The sequence below is a fragment of the Eleutherodactylus coqui genome, chromosome 2 (assembly GCF_035609145.1).
Source record: "Eleutherodactylus coqui strain aEleCoq1 chromosome 2, aEleCoq1.hap1, whole genome shotgun sequence".
NCBI lineage: Eukaryota > Metazoa > Chordata > Amphibia > Anura > Eleutherodactylidae > Eleutherodactylus > Eleutherodactylus coqui.
The window spans coordinates 320,881,260-320,902,553 of record NC_089838.1 but is presented as its reverse complement, the minus strand read 5'-3'; the positions used below and the strand labels follow the sequence as shown (position 1 = coordinate 320,902,553).

The 21,294-nt window shown below is 43.6% G+C and overlaps 9 non-coding genes across 9 annotated transcripts; all 9 read right to left on the bottom strand.

Annotated features, from left to right (window-relative positions):
* Window positions 1-4,727: 4,727 nt before the first annotated feature.
* TRNAW-CCA (transfer RNA tryptophan (anticodon CCA)) lies at window positions 4,728-4,799 on the bottom strand. Its single transcript has one exon. It is a non-coding gene; the product is annotated as a tRNA-Trp (tRNA).
* A 592-nt stretch (window positions 4,800-5,391) lies between these two features.
* TRNAW-CCA (transfer RNA tryptophan (anticodon CCA)) lies at window positions 5,392-5,463 on the bottom strand. Its single transcript has one exon. It is a non-coding gene; the product is annotated as a tRNA-Trp (tRNA).
* Window positions 5,464-6,718: 1,255 nt separating this feature from the next.
* TRNAW-CCA (transfer RNA tryptophan (anticodon CCA)) lies at window positions 6,719-6,790 on the bottom strand. The gene has a single exon. It is a non-coding gene; the product is annotated as a tRNA-Trp (tRNA).
* Window positions 6,791-8,709: 1,919 nt separating this feature from the next.
* On the bottom strand, window positions 8,710-8,781 carry TRNAW-CCA (transfer RNA tryptophan (anticodon CCA)). Its single transcript has one exon. It is a non-coding gene; the product is annotated as a tRNA-Trp (tRNA).
* A 1,255-nt stretch (window positions 8,782-10,036) lies between these two features.
* Window positions 10,037-10,108, bottom strand: TRNAW-CCA (transfer RNA tryptophan (anticodon CCA)). The gene has a single exon. It is a non-coding gene; the product is annotated as a tRNA-Trp (tRNA).
* A 3,913-nt stretch (window positions 10,109-14,021) lies between these two features.
* TRNAW-CCA (transfer RNA tryptophan (anticodon CCA)) lies at window positions 14,022-14,093 on the bottom strand. The gene has a single exon. It is a non-coding gene; the product is annotated as a tRNA-Trp (tRNA).
* Window positions 14,094-16,013: 1,920 nt separating this feature from the next.
* TRNAW-CCA (transfer RNA tryptophan (anticodon CCA)) lies at window positions 16,014-16,085 on the bottom strand. The gene has a single exon. It is a non-coding gene; the product is annotated as a tRNA-Trp (tRNA).
* A 2,582-nt stretch (window positions 16,086-18,667) lies between these two features.
* TRNAW-CCA (transfer RNA tryptophan (anticodon CCA)) lies at window positions 18,668-18,739 on the bottom strand. Its single transcript has one exon. It is a non-coding gene; the product is annotated as a tRNA-Trp (tRNA).
* Window positions 18,740-19,994: 1,255 nt separating this feature from the next.
* Window positions 19,995-20,066, bottom strand: TRNAW-CCA (transfer RNA tryptophan (anticodon CCA)). The gene has a single exon. It is a non-coding gene; the product is annotated as a tRNA-Trp (tRNA).
* Between the last annotated feature and the right edge of the window lie 1,228 nt (window positions 20,067-21,294).

Sequence of the window (21,294 nt, the reverse complement as noted above, 5' to 3'; positions counted from 1 at the left end):
AAGTTTGTTTTTTTGCCGTAACCCAATTCCACAGTGTTTTTGAACAATTTTTTGTACTTGATGAGTAAAATGTCAGATGACCCTGACGGCATTTGAACACGCAACCTTCTGATCTGGAGTCAGACGCGCTACCGTTGCGCCACAAGGTCAATGAAACTTGAGTGTTCTGACCCTGTTCAGCACTCTTTTCGATCATGTATCTGTACTGGATCATGAAAAGTCTGATTTGATTTGGATGTGATTTCTAGGCACAATCTTCTGATGTGGAGTGAAACGCACAACCGTTGCGCAACAAGCTCTTGCTGCTGCATGTCAAACTAGATGCAGGAGGCAAAAACTGGCATTGTGTGTCATGTCTGCTTGCTCACTTTTGTTAAACCGTGGTTCTAATAACACGGAGGTTTCAGCTTTTGATCCCCATATGGGCTAGGTTCTCCAGCATCTGAAGTGCCGTCAAGCTATCTTTTGACAAAGTCTTCGGCCTCTTTTGGGTGCCAAAAGTGGAGCCGTGATGCATGTGTATTTGAATCAAGGTTGCGTAGAGCGCAGTCATGTCACATGGCCAGTTCACTCCATTTTTTTAGAGTGTGGTGCAAATGTCATTTTCACATGCAACTTTCTGGTCTTCCATTGAGAGACGCTTATTTATGCCACAAGGTCAAAGAAGTTTGTTTTTTTGCCGTAACCCAATTCCACAGTGTTTTTGAACAATTTTTTGTAGTTGATGAGTAAAATGTCAGATGACCCTGACGTGATTTGAAGACGCAACCTTCTGATCTGGAGTCAGACGCGCTACCGTTGCGCCACAAGGTCAATGAAACTTGAGTGCTCTGACCCTGTTCAGCACTCTTTTCGATCATGTATCTGTACTGGATCATGAAAAGTTTGATTTGATTTGGATGTGATTTCTAGGCACAATCTTCTGATGTGGAGTGAAACGCACAACCGTTGCGCAACAAGCTCTTGCTGCTGCATGTCAAACTAGATGCAGGAGGCAAAAACTGGCATTGTGTGTCATGTCTGCTTGCTCACTTTTGTTAAAGCGTGGTTCTAATAACACGGAGGTTTCAGCTTTTGATCCCCATATGGGCTAGGTTCTCCAGCATCTGAAGTGCCGTCAAGCTATCTTTTGACAAAGTCTTCGGCCTCTTTTGGGTGCCAAAAGTGGAGCCGTGATGCATGTGTATTTGAATCAAGGTTGCGTAGAGCGCAGTCAGGTCACATGGCCAGTTCACTCCATTTTTTTAGAGTGTGGTGCAAATGTCATTTTCACATGCAACTTTCTGGTCTTCCATTGAGAGACGCTTATTTATGCCACAAGGTCAAAGAAGTTTGTTTTTTTTGCCGTAACCCAATTCCACAGTGTTTTTGAACAATTTTTTGCAGTTGATGAGTAAAATGTCAGATGACCCTGACGTGATTTGAACACGCAACCTTCTGATGTGGAGTCAGACGCGCTACCGTTGCGCCACAAGGTCAATGAAACTTGAGTGCTCTGACCCTGTTCAGCACTCTTTTCGATCATGTATCTGTACTGGATCATGAAAAGTCTGATTTGATTTGGATGTGATTTCTAGGCACAATCTTCTGATGTGGAGTGAAACGCACAACCGTTGCGCAACAAGCTCTTGCTGCTGCATGTCAAACTAGATGCAGGAGGCAAAAACTGGCATTGTGTGTCATGTCTGCTTGCTCACTTTTGTTAAACCGTGGTTCTAATAACACGGAGGTTTCAGCTTTTGATCCCCATATGGGCTAGGTTCTCCAGCATCTGAAGTGCTGTCAAGCTATCTTTTGACAAAGTCTTCGACCTCTTTTGGGTGCCAAAAGTGGAGCCGTGATGCATGTGTATTTGAATCAAGGTTGCGTAGAGCGCAGTCATGTCACATGGCCAGTTCACTCCATTTTTTTAGAGTGTGGTGCAAATGTCATTTTCACATGCAACTTTCTGGTCTTCCATTGAGAGACGCTTATTTATGCCACAAGGTCAAAGAAGTTTGTTTTTTTGCCGTAACCCAATTCCACAGTGTTTTTGAACAATTTTTTGTACTTGATGAGTAAAATGTCAGATGACCCTGACGGCATTTGAACACGCAACCTTCTGATCTGGAGTCAGACGCGCTACCGTTGCGCCACAAGGTCAATGAAACTTGAGTGTTCTGACCCTGTTCAGCACTCTTTTCGATCATGTATCTGTACTGGATCATGAAAAGTCTGATTTGATTTGGATGTGATTTCTAGGCACAATCTTCTGATGTGGAGTGAAACGCACAACCGTTGCGCAACAAGCTCTTGCTGCTGCATGTCAAACTAGATGCAGGAGGCAAAAACTGGCATTGTGTGTCATGTCTGCTTGCTCACTTTTGTTAAACCGTGGTTCTAATAACACGGAGGTTTCAGCTTTTGATCCCCATATGGGCTAGGTTCTCCAGCATCTGAAGTGCCGTCAAGCTATCTTTTGACAAAGTCTTCGGCCTCTTTTGGGTGCCAAAAGTGGAGCCGTGATGCATGTGTATTTGAATCAAGGTTGCGTAGAGCGCAGTCATGTCACATGGCCAGTTCACTCCATTTTTTTAGAGTGTGGTGCAAATGTCATTTTCACATGCAACTTTCTGGTCTTCCATTGAGAGACGCTTATTTATGCCACAAGGTCAAAGAAGTTTGTTTTTTTGCCGTAACCCAATTCCACAGTGTTTTTGAACAATTTTTTGTAGTTGATGAGTAAAATGTCAGATGACCCTGACGTGATTTGAAGACGCAACCTTCTGATCTGGAGTCAGACGCGCTACCGTTGCGCCACAAGGTCAATGAAACTTGAGTGCTCTGACCCTGTTCAGCACTCTTTTCGATCATGTATCTGTACTGGATCATGAAAAGTTTGATTTGATTTGGATGTGATTTCTAGGCACAATCTTCTGATGTGGAGTGAAACGCACAACCGTTGCGCAACAAGCTCTTGCTGCTGCATGTCAAACTAGATGCAGGAGGCAAAAACTGGCATTGTGTGTCATGTCTGCTTGCTCACTTTTGTTAAAGCGTGGTTCTAATAACACGGAGGTTTCAGCTTTTGATCCCCATATGGGCTAGGTTCTCCAGCATCTGAAGTGCCGTCAAGCTATCTTTTGACAAAGTCTTCGGCCTCTTTTGGGTGCCAAAAGTGGAGCCGTGATGCATGTGTATTTGAATCAAGGTTGCGTAGAGCGCAGTCAGGTCACATGGCCAGTTCACTCCATTTTTTTAGAGTGTGGTGCAAATGTCATTTTCACATGCAACTTTCTGGTCTTCCATTGAGAGACGCTTATTTATGCCACAAGGTCAAAGAAGTTTGTTTTTTTTGCCGTAACCCAATTCCACAGTGTTTTTGAACAATTTTTTGCAGTTGATGAGTAAAATGTCAGATGACCCTGACGTGATTTGAACACGCAACCTTCTGATGTGGAGTCAGACGCGCTACCGTTGCGCCACAAGGTCAATGAAACTTGAGTGCTCTGACCCTGTTCAGCACTCTTTTCGATCATGTATCTGTACTGGATCATGAAAAGTCTGATTTGATTTGGATGTGATTTCTAGGCACAATCTTCTGATGTGGAGTGAAACGCACAACCGTTGCGCAACAAGCTCTTGCTGCTGCATGTCAAACTAGATGCAGGAGGCAAAAACTGGCATTGTGTGTCATGTCTGCTTGCTCACTTTTGTTAAACCGTGGTTCTAATAACACGGAGGTTTCAGCTTTTGATCCCCATATGGGCTAGGTTCTCCAGCATCTGAAGTGCTGTCAAGCTATCTTTTGACAAAGTCTTCGACCTCTTTTGGGTGCCAAAAGTGGAGCCGTGATGCATGTGTATTTGAATCAAGGTTGCGTAGAGCGCAGTCAGGTCACATGGCCAGTTCACTCCATTTTTTTAGAGTGTGGTGCAAATGTCATTTTCACATGCAACTTTCTGGTCTTCCATTGAGAGACGCTTATTTATGCCACAAGGTCAAAGAAGTTTGTTTTTTTGCCGTAACCCAATTCCACAGTGTTTTTGAACAATTTTTTGTAGTTGATGAGTAAAATGTCAGATGACCCTGACGTGATTTGAACACGCAACCTTCTGATCTGGAGTAAGACGCGCTACCGTTGCGCCACAAGGTCAAGGAAACTTGAGTGCTCTGACCCTGTTCAGCACTCTTTTCGATCATGTATCTGTACTGGATCATGAAAAGTCTGATTTGATTTGGATGTGATTTCTAGGCACAATCTTCTGATGTGGAGTGAAACACACAACCGTTGCGCAACAAGCTCTTGCTGCTGCATGTCAAACTAGATGCAGGAGGCAAAAACTGGCATTGTGTGTCATGTCTGCTTGCTCACTTTTGTTAAATCGTGGTTCTAATAACACGGAGGTTTCAGCTTTTGATCCCCATATGGGCTAGGTTCTCCAGCATCTGAAGTGCCGTCAAGCTATCTTTTGACAAAGTCTTCGGCCTCTTTTAGGTGCCAAAAGTGGAGCCGTGATGCATGTGTATTTGAATCAAGGTTGCGTAGAGCGCAGTCAGGTCACATGGCCAGTTCACTCCATTTTTTTAGAGTGTGGTGCAAATGTCATTTTCACATGCAACTTTCTGGTCTTCCATTGAGAGACGCTTATTTATGCCACAAGGTCAAAGAAGTTTGTTTTTTTGCCGTAACCCAATTCCACAGTGTTTTTGAACAATTTTTTGTAGTTGATGAGTAAAATATCAGATGACCCTGACGTGATTTGAACACGCAACCTTCTGATCTGGAGTCAGACGCGCTACCGTTGCGCCACAAGGTCAATGAAACTTGAGAGCTTTGACCCTGTTCAGCACTCTTTTCGATCATGTATCTGTACTGGATCATGAAAAGTCTGATTTGATTTGGATGTGATTTCTAGGCACAATCTTCTGAAGTGGAGTGAAACACACAACCGTTGCGCAACAAGCTCTTGCTGCTGCATGTCAAACTAGATGCAGGAGGCAAAAACTGGCATTGTGTGTCATGTCTGCTTGCTCACTTTTGTTAAACCGTGGTTCTAATAACACGGAGGTTTCAGCTTTTGATCCCCATATGGGCTAGGTTCTCCAGCATCTGAAGTGCCGTCAAGCTATCTTTTGACAAAGTCTTCGGCCTCTTTTAGGTGCCAAAACTGGAGCCGTGATGCATGTGTATTTGAATCAAGGTTGCGTAGAGCGCAGTCATGTCACATGGCCAGTTCACTCCATTTTTTTAGAGTGTGGTGCAAATGTCATTTTCACATGCAACTTTCTGGTCTTCCATTGAGAGACGCTTATTTATGCCACAAGGTCAAAGAAGTTTGTTTTTTTGCCGTAACCCAATTCCACAGTGTTTTTGAACAATTTTTTGTAGTTGATGAGTAAAATGTCAGATGACCCTGACGTGATTTGAACACGCAACCTTCTGATCTGGAGTCAGACGCGCTACCGTTGCGCCACAAGGTCAAGGAAACTTTAGTGCTCTGACCCTGTTCAGCACTCTTTTCGATCATGTATCTGTACTGGATCATGAAAAGTCTGATTTGATTTGGATGTGATTTCTAGGCACAATCTTCTGAAGTGGAGTGAAACACACAACCGTTGCGCAACAAGCTCTTGCTGCTGCATGTCAAACTAGATGCAGGAGGCAAAAACTGGCATTGTGTGTCATGTCTGCTTGCTCACTTTTGTTAAATCGTGGTTCTAATAACACGGAGGTTTCAGCTTTTGATCCCCATATGGGCTAGGTTCTCCAGCATCTGAAGTGCCGTCAAGCTATCTTTTGACAAAGTCTTCGGCCTCTTTTGGGTGCCAAAAGTGGAGCCGTGATGCATGTGTATTTGAATCAAGGTTGCGTAGAGCGCAGTCATGTCACATGGCCAGTTCACTCCATTTTTTTAGAGTCTGGTGCAAATGTCATTTTAACATGCAACTTTCTGGTCTTCCATTGAGAGACGCTTATTTATGCCACAAGGTCAAAGAAGTTTGTTTTTTTGCCGTAACCCAATTCCACAGTGTTTTTGAACAATTTTTTGAAGTTGATGAGTAAAATGGCAGATGACCCTGACATGATTTGAAACGCAACCTTCTGATCTGGAGTCAGACGCGCTACCGTTGCGCCACAAGGTCAATGAAACTTGAGTGCTCTGACCCTGTTCAGCACTCTTTTCGATCATGTATCTGTACTGGATCATAAAAAGTCTGATTTGATTTGGATGTGATTTCTAGGCACAATCTTCTGAAGTGGAGTGAAACACACAACCGTTGCGCAACAAGCTCTTGCTGCTGCATGTCAAACTAGATGCAGGAGGCAAAAACTGGCATTGTGTGTCATGTCTGCTTGCTCACTTTTGTTAAACCGTGGTTCTAATAACACGGAGGCTTCAGCTTTTGATCCCCATATGGGCTAGGTTCTCCAGCATCTGAAGTGCCGTCAAGCTATCTTTTGACAAAGTCTTCGGCCTCTTTTAGGTGCCAAAACTGGAGCCGTGATGCATGTGTATTTGAATCAAGGTTGCGTAGAGCGCAGTCATGTCACATGGCCAGTTCACTCCATTTTTTTAGAGTCTGGTGCAAATGTCATTTTAACATGCAACTTTCTGGTCTTCCATTGAGAGACGCTTATTTATGCCACAAGGTCAAAGAAGTTTGTTTTTTTGCCGTAACCCAATTCCACAGTGTTTTTGAACAATTTTTTGTACTTGATGAGTAAAATGTCAGATGACCCTGACGTGATTTGAACACGCAACCTTCTGATCTGGAGTCAGACGCGCTACCGTTGCGCCACAAGGTCAAGGAAACTTTAGTGCTCTGACCCTGTTCAGCACTCTTTTCGATCATGTATCTGTACTGGATCATGAAAAGTCTGATTTGATTTGGATGTGATTTCTAGGCACAATCTTCTGAAGTGGAGTGAAACACACAACCGTTGCGCAACAAGCTCTTGCTGCTGCATGTCAAACTAGATGCAGGAGGCAAAAACTGGCATTGTGTGTCATGTCTGCTTGCTCACTTTTGTTAAATCGTGGTTCTAATAACACGGAGGTTTCAGCTTTTGATCCCCATATGGGCTAGGTTCTCCAGCATCTGAAGTGCCGTCAAGCTATCTTTTGACAAAGTCTTCGGCCTCTTTTGGGTGCCAAAAGTGGAGCCGTGATGCATGTGTATTTGAATCAAGGTTGCGTAGAGCGCAGTCATGTCACATGGCCAGTTCACTCCATTTTTTTAGAGTCTGGTGCAAATGTCATTTTAACATGCAACTTTCTGGTCTTCCATTGAGAGACGCTTATTTATGCCACAAGGTCAAAGAAGTTTGTTTTTTTGCCGTAACCCAATTCCACAGTGTTTTTGAACAATTTTTTGAAGTTGATGAGTAAAATGGCAGATGACCCTGACATGATTTGAAACGCAACCTTCTGATCTGGAGTCAGACGCGCTACCGTTGCGCCACAAGGTCAATGAAACTTGAGTGCTCTGACCCTGTTCAGCACTCTTTTCGATCATGTATCTGTACTGGATCATAAAAAGTCTGATTTGATTTGGATGTGATTTCTAGGCACAATCTTCTGAAGTGGAGTGAAACACACAACCGTTGCGCAACAAGCTCTTGCTGCTGCATGTCAAACTAGATGCAGGAGGCAAAAACTGGCATTGTGTGTCATGTCTGCTTGCTCACTTTTGTTAAACCGTGGTTCTAATAACACGGAGGTTTCAGCTTTTGATCCCCATATGGGCTAGGTTCTCCAGCATCTGAAGTGCCGTCAAGCTATCTTTTGACAAAGTCTTCGGCCTCTTTTAGGTGCCAAAACTGGAGCCGTGATGCATGTGTATTTGAATCAAGGTTGCGTAGAGCGCAGTCATGTCACATGGCCAGTTCACTCCATTTTTTTAGAGTCTGGTGCAAATGTCATTTTAACATGCAACTTTCTGGTCTTCCATTGAGAGACGCTTATTTATGCCACAAGGTCAAAGAAGTTTGTTTTTTTGCCGTAACCCAATTCCACAGTGTTTTTGAACAATTTTTTGTACTTGATGAGTAAAATGTCAGATGACCCTGACGGCATTTGAACACGCAACCTTCTGATCTGGAGTCAGACGCGCTACCGTTGCGCCACAAGGTCAATGAAACTTGAGTGTTCTGACCCTGTTCAGCACTCTTTTCGATCATGTATCTGTACTGGATCATGAAAAGTCTGATTTGATTTGGATGTGATTTCTAGGCACAATCTTCTGATGTGGAGTGAAACGCACAACCGTTGCGCAACAAGCTCTTGCTGCTGCATGTCAAACTAGATGCAGGAGGCAAAAACTGGCATTGTGTGTCATGTCTGCTTGCTCACTTTTGTTAAACCGTGGTTCTAATAACACGGAGGTTTCAGCTTTTGATCCCCATATGGGCTAGGTTCTCCAGCATCTGAAGTGCCGTCAAGCTATCTTTTGACAAAGTCTTCGGCCTCTTTTGGGTGCCAAAAGTGGAGCCGTGATGCATGTGTATTTGAATCAAGGTTGCGTAGAGCGCAGTCATGTCACATGGCCAGTTCACTCCATTTTTTTAGAGTGTGGTGCAAATGTCATTTTCACATGCAACTTTCTGGTCTTCCATTGAGAGACGCTTATTTATGCCACAAGGTCAAAGAAGTTTGTTTTTTTGCCGTAACCCAATTCCACAGTGTTTTTGAACAATTTTTTGTAGTTAATGAGTAAAATGTCAGATGACCCTGACGTGATTTGAACACGCAACCTTCTGATCTGGAGTCAGACGCGCTACCGTTGCGCCACAAGGTCAAGGAAACTTTAGTGCTCTGACCCTGTTCAGCACTCTTTTCGATCATGTATCTGTACTGGATCATGAAAAGTCTGATTTGATTTGGATGTGATTTCTAGGCACAATCTTCTGAAGTGGAGTGAAACACACAACCGTTGCGCAACAAGCTCTTGCTGCTGCATGTCAAACTAGATGCAGGAGGCAAAAACTGGCATTGTGTGTCATGTCTGCTTGCTCACTTTTGTTAAATCGTGGTTCTAATAACACGGAGGTTTCAGCTTTTGATCCCCATATGGGCTAGGTTCTCCAGCATCTGAAGTGCCGTCAAGCTATCTTTTGACAAAGTCTTCGGCCTCTTTTGGGTGCCAAAAGTGGAGCCGTGATGCATGTGTATTTGAATCAAGGTTGCGTAGAGCGCAGTCATGTCACATGGCCAGTTCACTCCATTTTTTTAGAGTCTGGTGCAAATGTCATTTTAACATGCAACTTTCTGGTCTTCCATTGAGAGACGCTTATTTATGCCACAAGGTCAAAGAAGTTTGTTTTTTTGCCGTAACCCAATTCCACAGTGTTTTTGAACAATTTTTTGAAGTTGATGAGTAAAATGGCAGATGACCCTGACATAATTTGAAACGCAACCTTCTGATCTGGAGTCAGACGCGCTACCGTTGCGCCACAAGGTCAATGAAACTTGAGTGCTCTGACCCTGTTCAGCACTCTTTTCGATCATGTATCTGTACTGGATCATAAAAAGTCTGATTTGATTTGGATGTGATTTCTAGGCACAATCTTCTGAAGTGGAGTGAAACACACAACCGTTGCGCAACAAGCTCTTGCTGCTGCATGTCAAACTAGATGCAGGAGGCAAAAACTGGCATTGTGTGTCATGTCTGCTTGCTCACTTTTGTTAAACCGTGGTTCTAATAACACGGAGGCTTCAGCTTTTGATCCCCATATGGGCTAGGTTCTCCAGCATCTGAAGTGCCGTCAAGCTATCTTTTGACAAAGTCTTCGGCCTCTTTTAGGTGCCAAAACTGGAGCCGTGATGCATGTGTATTTGAATCAAGGTTGCGTAGAGCGCAGTCATGTCACATGGCCAGTTCACTCCATTTTTTTAGAGTCTGGTGCAAATGTCATTTTAACATGCAACTTTCTGGTCTTCCATTGAGAGACGCTTATTTATGCCACAAGGTCAAAGAAGTTTGTTTTTTTGCCGTAACCCAATTCCACAGTGTTTTTGAACAATTTTTTGTACTTGATGAGTAAAATGTCAGATGACCCTGACGTGATTTGAACACGCAACCTTCTGATCTGGAGTCAGACGCGCTACCGTTGCGCCACAAGGTCAAGGAAACTTTAGTGCTCTGACCCTGTTCAGCACTCTTTTCGATCATGTATCTGTACTGGATCATGAAAAGTCTGATTTGATTTGGATGTGATTTCTAGGCACAATCTTCTGAAGTGGAGTGAAACACACAACCGTTGCGCAACAAGCTCTTGCTGCTGCATGTCAAACTAGATGCAGGAGGCAAAAACTGGCATTGTGTGTCATGTCTGCTTGCTCACTTTTGTTAAATCGTGGTTCTAATAACACGGAGGTTTCAGCTTTTGATCCCCATATGGGCTAGGTTCTCCAGCATCTGAAGTGCCGTCAAGCTATCTTTTGACAAAGTCTTCGGCCTCTTTTGGGTGCCAAAAGTGGAGCCGTGATGCATGTGTATTTGAATCAAGGTTGCGTAGAGCGCAGTCATGTCACATGGCCAGTTCACTCCATTTTTTTAGAGTCTGGTGCAAATGTCATTTTAACATGCAACTTTCTGGTCTTCCATTGAGAGACGCTTATTTATGCCACAAGGTCAAAGAAGTTTGTTTTTTTGCCGTAACCCAATTCCACAGTGTTTTTGAACAATTTTTTGAAGTTGATGAGTAAAATGGCAGATGACCCTGACATGATTTGAAACGCAACCTTCTGATCTGGAGTCAGACGCGCTACCGTTGCGCCACAAGGTCAATGAAACTTGAGTGCTCTGACCCTGTTCAGCACTCTTTTCGATCATGTATCTGTACTGGATCATAAAAAGTCTGATTTGATTTGGATGTGATTTCTAGGCACAATCTTCTGAAGTGGAGTGAAACACACAACCGTTGCGCAACAAGCTCTTGCTGCTGCATGTCAAACTAGATGCAGGAGGCAAAAACTGGCATTGTGTGTCATGTCTGCTTGCTCACTTTTGTTAAACCGTGGTTCTAATAACACGGAGGTTTCAGCTTTTGATCCCCATATGGGCTAGGTTCTCCAGCATCTGAAGTGCCGTCAAGCTATCTTTTGACAAAGTCTTCGGCCTCTTTTAGGTGCCAAAACTGGAGCCGTGATGCATGTGTATTTGAATCAAGGTTGCGTAGAGCGCAGTCATGTCACATGGCCAGTTCACTCCATTTTTTTAGAGTCTGGTGCAAATGTCATTTTAACATGCAACTTTCTGGTCTTCCATTGAGAGACGCTTATTTATGCCACAAGGTCAAAGAAGTTTGTTTTTTTGCCGTAACCCAATTCCACAGTGTTTTTGAACAATTTTTTGTACTTGATGAGTAAAATGTCAGATGACCCTGACGGCATTTGAACACGCAACCTTCTGATCTGGAGTCAGACGCGCTACCGTTGCGCCACAAGGTCAATGAAACTTGAGTGTTCTGACCCTGTTCAGCACTCTTTTCGATCATGTATCTGTACTGGATCATGAAAAGTCTGATTTGATTTGGATGTGATTTCTAGGCACAATCTTCTGATGTGGAGTGAAACGCACAACCGTTGCGCAACAAGCTCTTGCTGCTGCATGTCAAACTAGATGCAGGAGGCAAAAACTGGCATTGTGTGTCATGTCTGCTTGCTCACTTTTGTTAAACCGTGGTTCTAATAACACGGAGGTTTCAGCTTTTGATCCCCATATGGGCTAGGTTCTCCAGCATCTGAAGTGCCGTCAAGCTATCTTTTGACAAAGTCTTCGGCCTCTTTTGGGTGCCAAAAGTGGAGCCGTGATGCATGTGTATTTGAATCAAGGTTGCGTAGAGCGCAGTCATGTCACATGGCCAGTTCACTCCATTTTTTTAGAGTGTGGTGCAAATGTCATTTTCACATGCAACTTTCTGGTCTTCCATTGAGAGACGCTTATTTATGCCACAAGGTCAAAGAAGTTTGTTTTTTTGCCGTAACCCAATTCCACAGTGTTTTTGAACAATTTTTTGTAGTTGATGAGTAAAATGTCAGATGACCCTGACGGCATTTGAACACGCAACCTTCTGATCTGGAGTCAGACGCGCTACCGTTGCGCCACAAGGTCAATGAAACTTGAGAGCTCTGACCCTGTTCAGCACTCTTTTCGACCATGTATCTGTACTGGATCATGAAAAGTCTGATTTGATTTGGATGTGATTTCTAGGCACAATCTTCTGAAGTGGAGTGAAACACACAACCGTTGCGCAACAAGCTCTTGCTGCTGCATGTCAAACTAGATGCAGGAGGCAAAAACTGGCATTGTGTGTCATGTCTGCTTGCTCACTTTTGTTAAACCGTGGTTCTAATAACACGGAGGTTTCAGCTTTTGATCCCCATATGGGCTAGGTTCTCCAGCATCTGAAGTGCCGTCAAGCTATCTTTTGGCAAAGTCTTCGGCCTCTTTTGTGTTCCAAAAGTGGAGCCGTGATGCATGTGTATTTGAATCAAGGTTGCGTAGAGCGCAGTCATGTCACATGGCCAGTTCACTCCATTTTTTTAGAGTGTGGTGCAAATGTCATTTTCACATGCAACTTTCTGGTCTTCCATGGAGAGACGCTTATTTATGCCACAAGGTCAAAGAAGTTTGTTTTTTTTGCCGTAACCCAATTCCACAGTGTTTTTGAACAATTTTTTGTAGTTGATGAGTAAAATGTCAGATGACCCTGACGTGATTTGAAGACGCAACCTTCTGATCTGGAGTCAGACGCGCTACCGTTGCGCCACAAGGTCAATGAAACTTGAGTGCTCTGACCCTGTTCAGCACTCTTTTCGATCATGTATCTGTACTGGATCATGAAAAGTTTGATTTGATTTGGATGTGATTTCTAGGCACAATCTTCTGATGTGGAGTGAAACGCACAACCGTTGCGCAACAAGCTCTTGCTGCTGCATGTCAAACTAGATGCAGGAGGCAAAAACTGGCATTGTGTGTCATGTCTGCTTGCTCACTTTTGTTAAAGCGTGGTTCTAATAACACGGAGGTTTCAGCTTTTGATCCCCATATGGGCTAGGTTCTCCAGCATCTGAAGTGCCGTCAAGCTATCTTTTGACAAAGTCTTCGGCCTCTTTTGGGTGCCAAAAGTGGAGCCGTGATGCATGTGTATTTGAATCAAGGTTGCGTAGAGCGCAGTCAGGTCACATGGCCAGTTCACTCCATTTTTTTAGAGTGTGGTGCAAATGTCATTTTCACATGCAACTTTCTGGTCTTCCATTGAGAGACGCTTATTTATGCCACAAGGTCAAAGAAGTTTGTTTTTTTTGCCGTAACCCAATTCCACAGTGTTTTTGAACAATTTTTTGCAGTTGATGAGTAAAATGTCAGATGACCCTGACGTGATTTGAACACGCAACCTTCTGATGTGGAGTCAGACGCGCTACCGTTGCGCCACAAGGTCAATGAAACTTGAGTGCTCTGACCCTGTTCAGCACTCTTTTCGATCATGTATCTGTACTGGATCATGAAAAGTCTGATTTGATTTGGATGTGATTTCTAGGCACAATCTTCTGATGTGGAGTGAAACGCACAACCGTTGCGCAACAAGCTCTTGCTGCTGCATGTCAAACTAGATGCAGGAGGCAAAAACTGGCATTGTGTGTCATGTCTGCTTGCTCACTTTTGTTAAACCGTGGTTCTAATAACACGGAGGTTTCAGCTTTTGATCCCCATATGGGCTAGGTTCTCCAGCATCTGAAGTGCTGTCAAGCTATCTTTTGACAAAGTCTTCGACCTCTTTTGGGTGCCAAAAGTGGAGCCGTGATGCATGTGTATTTGAATCAAGGTTGCGTAGAGCGCAGTCAGGTCACATGGCCAGTTCACTCCATTTTTTTAGAGTGTGGTGCAAATGTCATTTTCACATGCAACTTTCTGGTCTTCCATTGAGAGATGCTTATTTATGCCACAAGGTCAAAGAAGTTTGTTTTTTTGCCGTAACCCAATTCCACAGTGTTTTTGAACAATTTTTTGTAGTTGATGAGTAAAATGTCAGATGACCCTGACGTGATTTGAACACGCAACCTTCTGATCTGGAGTCAGACGCGCTACCGTTGCGCCACAAGGTCAAGGAAACTTGAGTGCTCTGACCCTGTTCAGCACTCTTTTCAATCACGTATCTGTACTGGATCATGAAAAGTCTGATTTGATTTGGATGTGATTTCTAGGCACAATCTTCTGATGTGGAGTGAAACGCACAACCGTTGCACAACAAGCTCTTGCTGCTGCATGTCAAACTAGATGCAGGAGGCAAAAACTGGCATTGTCTGTCATGTCTGCTTGCTCACGTTTGTTAAACCGTGGTTCTAATAACACGGAGGTTTCAGCTTTTGATCCCCATATGGGCTAGGTTCTCCAGCATCTGAAGTGCCGTCAAGCTATCTTTTGACAAAGTCTTCGGCCTCTTTTAGGTGCCAAAACTGGAGCCGTGATGCATGTGTATTTGAATCAAGGTTGCGTAGAGCGCAGTCATGTCACATGGCCAGTTCACTCCATTTTTTTAGAGTGTGGTGCAAATGTCATTTTCACATGCAACTTTCTGGTCTTCCATGGAGAGACGCTTATTTATGCCACAAGGTCAAAGAAGTTTGTTTTTTTGCCGTAACCCAATTCCACAGTGTTTTTGAACAATTTTTTGTAGTTGATGAGTAAAATGTCAGATGACCCTGACGTGATTTGAACACGCAACCTTCTGATCTGGAGTAAGACGCGCTACCGTTGCGCCACAAGGTCAAGGAAACTTGAGTGCTTTGACCCTGTTCAGCACTCTTTTCGATCATGTATCTGTACTGGATCATGAAAAGTCTGATTTGATTTGGATGTGAATTCTAGGCACAATCTTCTGATGTGGAGTGAAACACACAACCGTTGCGCAACAAGCTCTTGCTGCTGCATGTCAAACTAGATGCAGGAGGCAAAAACTGGCATTGTGTGTCATGTCTGCTTGCTCACTTTTGTTAAATCGTGGTTCTAATAACACGGAGGTTTCAGCTTTTGATCCCCATATGGGCTAGGTTCTCCAGCATCTGAAGTGCCGTCAAGCTATCTTTTGACAAAGTCTTCGGCCTCTTTTGGGTGCCAAAAGTGGAGCCGTGATGCATGTGTATTTGAATCAAGGTTGCGTAGAGCGCAGTCAGGTCACATGGCCAGTTCACTCCATTTTTTTAGAGTGTGGTGCAAATGTCATTTTCACATGCAACTTTCTGGTCTTCCATTGAGAGACGCTTATTTATGCCACAAGGTCAAAGAAGTTTGTTTTTTTGCCGTAACCCAATTCCACAGTGTTTTTGAACAATTTTTTGTAGTTGATAAGTAAAATATCAGATGACCCTGACGTGATTTGAACACGCAACCTTCTGATCTGGAGTCAGACGTGCTACCGTTGCGCCACAAGGTCAATGAAACTTGAGAGCTTTGACCCTGTTCAGCACTCTTTTCGATCATGTATCTGTACTGGATCATGAAAAGTCTGATTTGATTTGGATGTGATTTCTAGGCACAATCTTCTGAAGTGGAGTGAAACACACAACCGTTGCGCAACAAGCTCTTGCTGCTGCATGTCAAACTAGATGCAGGAGGCAAAAACTGGCATTGTGTGTCATGTCTGCTTGCTCACTTTTGTTAAACCGTGGTTCTAATAACACGGAGGTTTCAGCTTTTGATCCCCATATGGGCTAGGTTCTCCAGCATCTGAAGTGCCGTCAAGCTATCTTTTGACAAAGTCTTCGGCCTCTTTTAGGTGCCAAAACTGGAGCCGTGATGCATGTGTATTTGAATCAAGGTTGCATAGAGCGCAGTCATGTCACATGGCCAGTTCACTCCATTTTTTTAGAGTGTGGTGCAAATGTCATTTTCACATGCAACTTTCTGGTCTTCCATTGAGAGACGCTTATTTATGCCACAAGGTCAAAGAAGTTTGTTTTTTTGCCGTAACCCAATTCCACAGTGTTTTTGAACAATTTTTTGTAGTTGATGAGTAAAATGTCAGATGACCCTGACGTGATTTGAACACGCAACCTTCTGATCTGGAGTCAGACGCGCTACCGTTGCGCCACAAGGTCAAGGAAACTTTAGTGCTCTGACCCTGTTCAGCACTCTTTTCGATCATGTATCTGTACTGGATCATGAAAAGTCTGATTTGATTTGGGTGTGATTTCTAGGCACAATCTTCTGAAGTGGAGTGAAACACACAACCGTTGCGCAACAAGCTCTTGCTGCTGCATGTCAAACTAGATGCAGGAGGCAAAAACTGGCATTGTGTGTCATGTCTGCTTGCTCACTTTTGTTAAATCGTGGTTCTAATAACACGGAGGTTTCAGCTTTTGATCCCCATATGGGCTAGGTTCTCCAGCATCTGAAGTGCCGTCAAGCTATCTTTTGACAAAGTCTTCGGCCTCTTTTGGGTGCCAAAAGTGGAGCCGTGATGCATGTGTATTTGAATCAAGGTTGCGTAGAGCGCAGTCATGTCACATGGCCAGTTCACTCCATTTTTTTAGAGTCTGGTGCAAATGTCATTTTAACATGCAACTTTCTGGTCTTCCATTGAGAGACGCTTATTTATGCCACAAGGTCAAAGAAGTTTGTTTTTTTGCCGTAACCCAATTCCACAGTGTTTTTGAACAATTTTTTGAAGTTGATGAGTAAAATGGCAGATGACCCTGACATGATTTGAAACGCAACCTTCTGATCTGGAGTCAGACGCGCTACCGTTGCGCCACAAGGTCAATGAAACTTGAGTGCTCTGACCCTGTTCAGCACTCTTTTCGATCATGTATCTGTACTGGATCATAAAAAGTCTGATTTGATTTGGATGTGATTTCTAGGCACAATCTTCTGAAGTGGAGTGAAACACACAACCGTTGCGCAACAAGCTCTTGCTGCTGCATGTCAAACTAGATGCAGGAGGCAAAAACTGGCATTGTGTGTCATGTCTGCTTGCTCACTTTTGTTAAACCGTGGTTCTAATAACACGGAGGTTTCAGCTTTTGATCCCCATATGGGCTAGGTTCTCCAGCATCTGAAGTGCCGTCAAGCTATCTTTTGACAAAGTCTTCGGCCTCTTTTAGGTGCCAAAACTGGAGCCGTGATGCATGTGTATTTGAATCAAGGTTGCGTAGAGCGCAGTCATGTCACATGGCCAGTTCACTCCATTTTTTTAGAGTCTGGTGCAAATGTCATTTTAACATGCAACTTTCTGGTCTTCCATTGAGAGACGCTTATTTATGCCACAAGGTCAAAGAAGTTTGTTTTTTTGCCGTAACCCAATTCCACAGTGTTTTTGAACAATTTTTTGTAGTTGATGAGTAAAATGTCAGATGACCCTGACGTGATTTGAAACGCAACCTTCTGATCTGGAGTAAGACGCGCTACCGTTGCGCCACAAGGTCAAGGAAACTTGAGTGCTCTGACCCTGTTCAGCACTCTTTTCGATCATGTATCTGTACTGGATCATGAAAAGTCTGATTTGATTTGGATGTGATTTCTAGGCACAATCTTCTGATGTGGAGTGAAACACACAACCGTTGCGCAACAAGCTCTTGCTGCTGCATGTCAAACTAGATGCAGGAGGCAAAAACTGGCATTGTGTGTCATGTCTGCTTGCTCACTTTTGTTAAATCGTGGTTCTAATAACACGGAGGTTTCAGCTTTTGATCCCCATATGGGCTAGGTTCTCCAGCATCTGAAGTGCCGTCAAGCTATCTTTTGACAAAGTCTTCGGCCTCTTTTGGGTGCCAAAAGTGGAGCCGTGATGCATGTGTATTTGAATCAAGGTTGCGTAGAGCGCAGTCAGGTCACATGGCCAGTTCACTCCATTTTTTTAGAGTGTGGTGCAAATGTCATTTTCACATGCAACTTTCTGGTCTTCCATTGAGAGACGCTTATTTATGCCACAAGGTCAAAGAAGTTTGTTTTTTTGCCGTAACCCAATTCCACAGTGTTTTTGAACAATTTTTTGTAGTTGATGAGTAAAATATCAGATGACCCTGACGTGATTTGAACACGCAACCTTCTGATCTGGAGTCAGACGTGCTACCGTTGCGCCACAAGGTCAATGAAACTTGAGAGCTTTGACCCTGTTCAGCACTCTTTTCGATCATGTATCTGTACTGGATCATGAAAAGTCTGATTTGATTTGGATGTGATTTCTAGGCACAATCTTCTGAAGTGGAGTGAAACACACAACCGTTGCGCAACAAGCTCTTGCTGCTGCATGTCAAACTAGATGCAGGAGGCAAAAACTGGCATTGTGTGTCATGTCTGCTTGCTCACTTTTGTTAAACCGTGGTTCTAATAACACGGAGGTTTCAGCTTTTGATCCCCATATGGGCTAGGTTCTCCAGCATCTGAAGTGCCGTCAAGCTATCTTTTGACAAAGTCTTCGGCCTCTTTTAGGTGCCAAAACTGGAGCCGTGATGCATGTGTATTTGAATCAAGGTTGCGTAGAGCGCAGTCATGTCACATGGCCAGTTCACTCCATTTTTTTAGAGTGTGGTGCAAATGTCATTTTCACATGCAACTTTCTGGTCTTCCATTGAGAGACGCTTATTTATGCCACAAGGTCAAAGAAGTTTGTTTTTTTGCCGTAACCCAATTCCACAGTGTTTTTGAACAATTTTTTGTAGTTGATGAGTAAAATGTCAGATGACCCTGACGTGATTTGAACACGCAACCTTCTGATCTGGAGTCAGACGCGCTACCGTTGCGCCACAAGGTCAAGGAAACTTTAGTGCTCTGACCCTGTTCAGCACTCTTTTCGATCATGTATCTGTACTGGATCATGAAAAGTCTGATTTGATTTGGGTGTGATTTCTAGGCACAATCTTCTGAAGTGGAGTGAAACACACAACCGTTGCGCAACAAGCTCTTGCTGCTGCATGTCAAACTAGATGCAGGAGGCAAAAACTGGCATTGTGTGTCATGTCTGCTTGCTCACTTTTGTTAAATCGTGGTTCTAATAACACGGAGGTTTCAGCTTTTGATCCCCATATGGGCTAGGTTCTCCAGCATCTGAAGTGCCGTCAAGCTATCTTTTGACAAAGTCTTCGGCCTCTTTTGGGTGCCAAAAGTGGAGCCGTGATGCATGTGTATTTGAATCAAGGTTGCGTAGAGCGCAGTCATGTCACATGGCCAGTTCACTCCATTTTTTTAGAGTCTGGTGCAAATGTCATTTTAACATGCAACTTTCTGGTCTTCCATTGAGAGACGCTTATTTATGCCACAAGGTCAAAGAAGTTTGTTTTTTTGCCGTAACCCAATTCCACAGTGTTTTTGAACAATTTTTTGAAGTTGATGAGTAAAATGGCAGATGACCCTGACATGATTTGAAACGCAACCTTCTGATCTGGAGTCAGACGCGCTACCGTTGCGCCACAAGGTCAATGAAACTTGAGTGCTCTGACCCTGTTCAGCACTCTTTTCGATCATGTATCTGTACTGGATCATAAAAAGTCTGATTTGATTTGGATGTGATTTCTAGGCACAATCTTCTGAAGTGGAGTGAAACACACAACCGTTGCGCAACAAGCTCTTGCTGCTGCATGTCAAACTAGATGCAGGAGGCAAAAACTGGCATTGTGTGTCATGTCTGCTTGCTCACTTTTGTTAAACCGTGGTTCTAATAACACGGAGGTTTCAGCTTTTGATCCCCATATGGGCTAGGTTCTCCAGCATCTGAAGTGCCGTCAAGCTATCTTTTGACAAAGTCTTCGGCCTCTTTTAGGTGCCAAAACTGGAGCCGTGATGCATGTGTATTTGAATCAAGGTTGCGTAGAGCGCAGTCATGTCACATGGCCAGTTCACTCCATTTTTTTAGAGTCTGGTGCAAATGTCATTTTAACATGCAACTTTCTGGTCTTCCATTGAGAGACGCTTATTTATGCCACAAGGTCAAAGAAGTTTGTTTTTTTGCCGTAACCCAATTCCACAGTGTTTTTGAACAATTTTTTGTACTTGATGAGTAAAATGTCAGATGACCCTGACGTGATTTGAACACGCAACCTTCTGATCTGGAGTCAGACGCGCTACCGTTGCGCCACAAGGTCAAGGAAACTTTAGTGCTCTGACCCTGTTCAGCACTCTTTTCGATCATGTATCTGTACTGGATCATGAAAAGTCTGATTTGATTTGGATGTGATTTCTAGGCACAATCTTCTGAAGTGGAGTGAAACACACAACCGTTGCGCAACAAGCTCTTGCTGCTGCATGTCAAACTAGATGCAGGAGGCAAAAACTGGCATTGTGTGTCATGTCTGCTTGCTCACTTTTGTTAAATCGTGGTTCTAATAACACGGAGGTTTCAGCTTTTGATCCCCATATGGGCTAGGTTCTCCAGCATCTGAAGTGCCGTCAAGCTATCTTTTGACAAAGTCTTCGGCCTCTTTTGGGTGCCAAAAGTGGAGCCGTGATGCATGTGTATTTGAATCAAGGTTGCGTAGAGCGCAGTCATGTCACATGGCCAGTTCACTCCATTTTTTTAGAGTCTGGTGCAAATGTCATTTTAACATGCAACTTTCTGGTCTTCCATTGAGAGACGCTTATTTATGCCACAAGGTCAAAGAAGTTTGTTTTTTTGCCGTAACCCAATTTCACAGTGTTTTTGAACAATTTTTTGAAGTTGATGAGTAAAATGGCAGATGACCCTGACATGATTTGAAACGCAACCTTCTGATCTGGAGTCAGACGCGCTACCGTTGCGCCACAAGGTCAATGAAACTTGAGTGCTCTGACCCTGTTCAGCACTCTTTTCGATCATGTATCTGTACTGGATCATAAAAAGTCTGATTTGATTTGGATGTGATTTCTAGGCACAATCTTCTGAAGTGGAGTGAAACACACAACCGTTGCGCAACAAGCTCTTGCTGCTGCATGTCAAACTAGATGCAGGAGGCAAAAACTGGCATTGTGTGTCATGTCTGCTTGCTCACTTTTGTTAAACCGTGGTTCTAATAACACGGAGGTTTCAGCTTTTGATCCCCATATGGGCTAGGTTCTCCAGCATCTGAAGTGCCGTCAAGCTATCTTTTGACAAAGTCTTCGGCCTCTTTTAGGTGCCAAAACTGGAGCCGTGATGCATGTGTATTTGAATCAAGGTTGCGTAGAGCGCAGTCATGTCACATGGCCAGTTCACTCCATTTTTTTAGAGTCTGGTGCAAATGTCATTTTAACATGCAACTTTCTGGTCTTCCATTGAGAGACGCTTATTTATGCCACAAGGTCAAAGAAGTTTGTTTTTTTGCCGTAACTCAATTCCACAGTGTTTTTGAACAATTT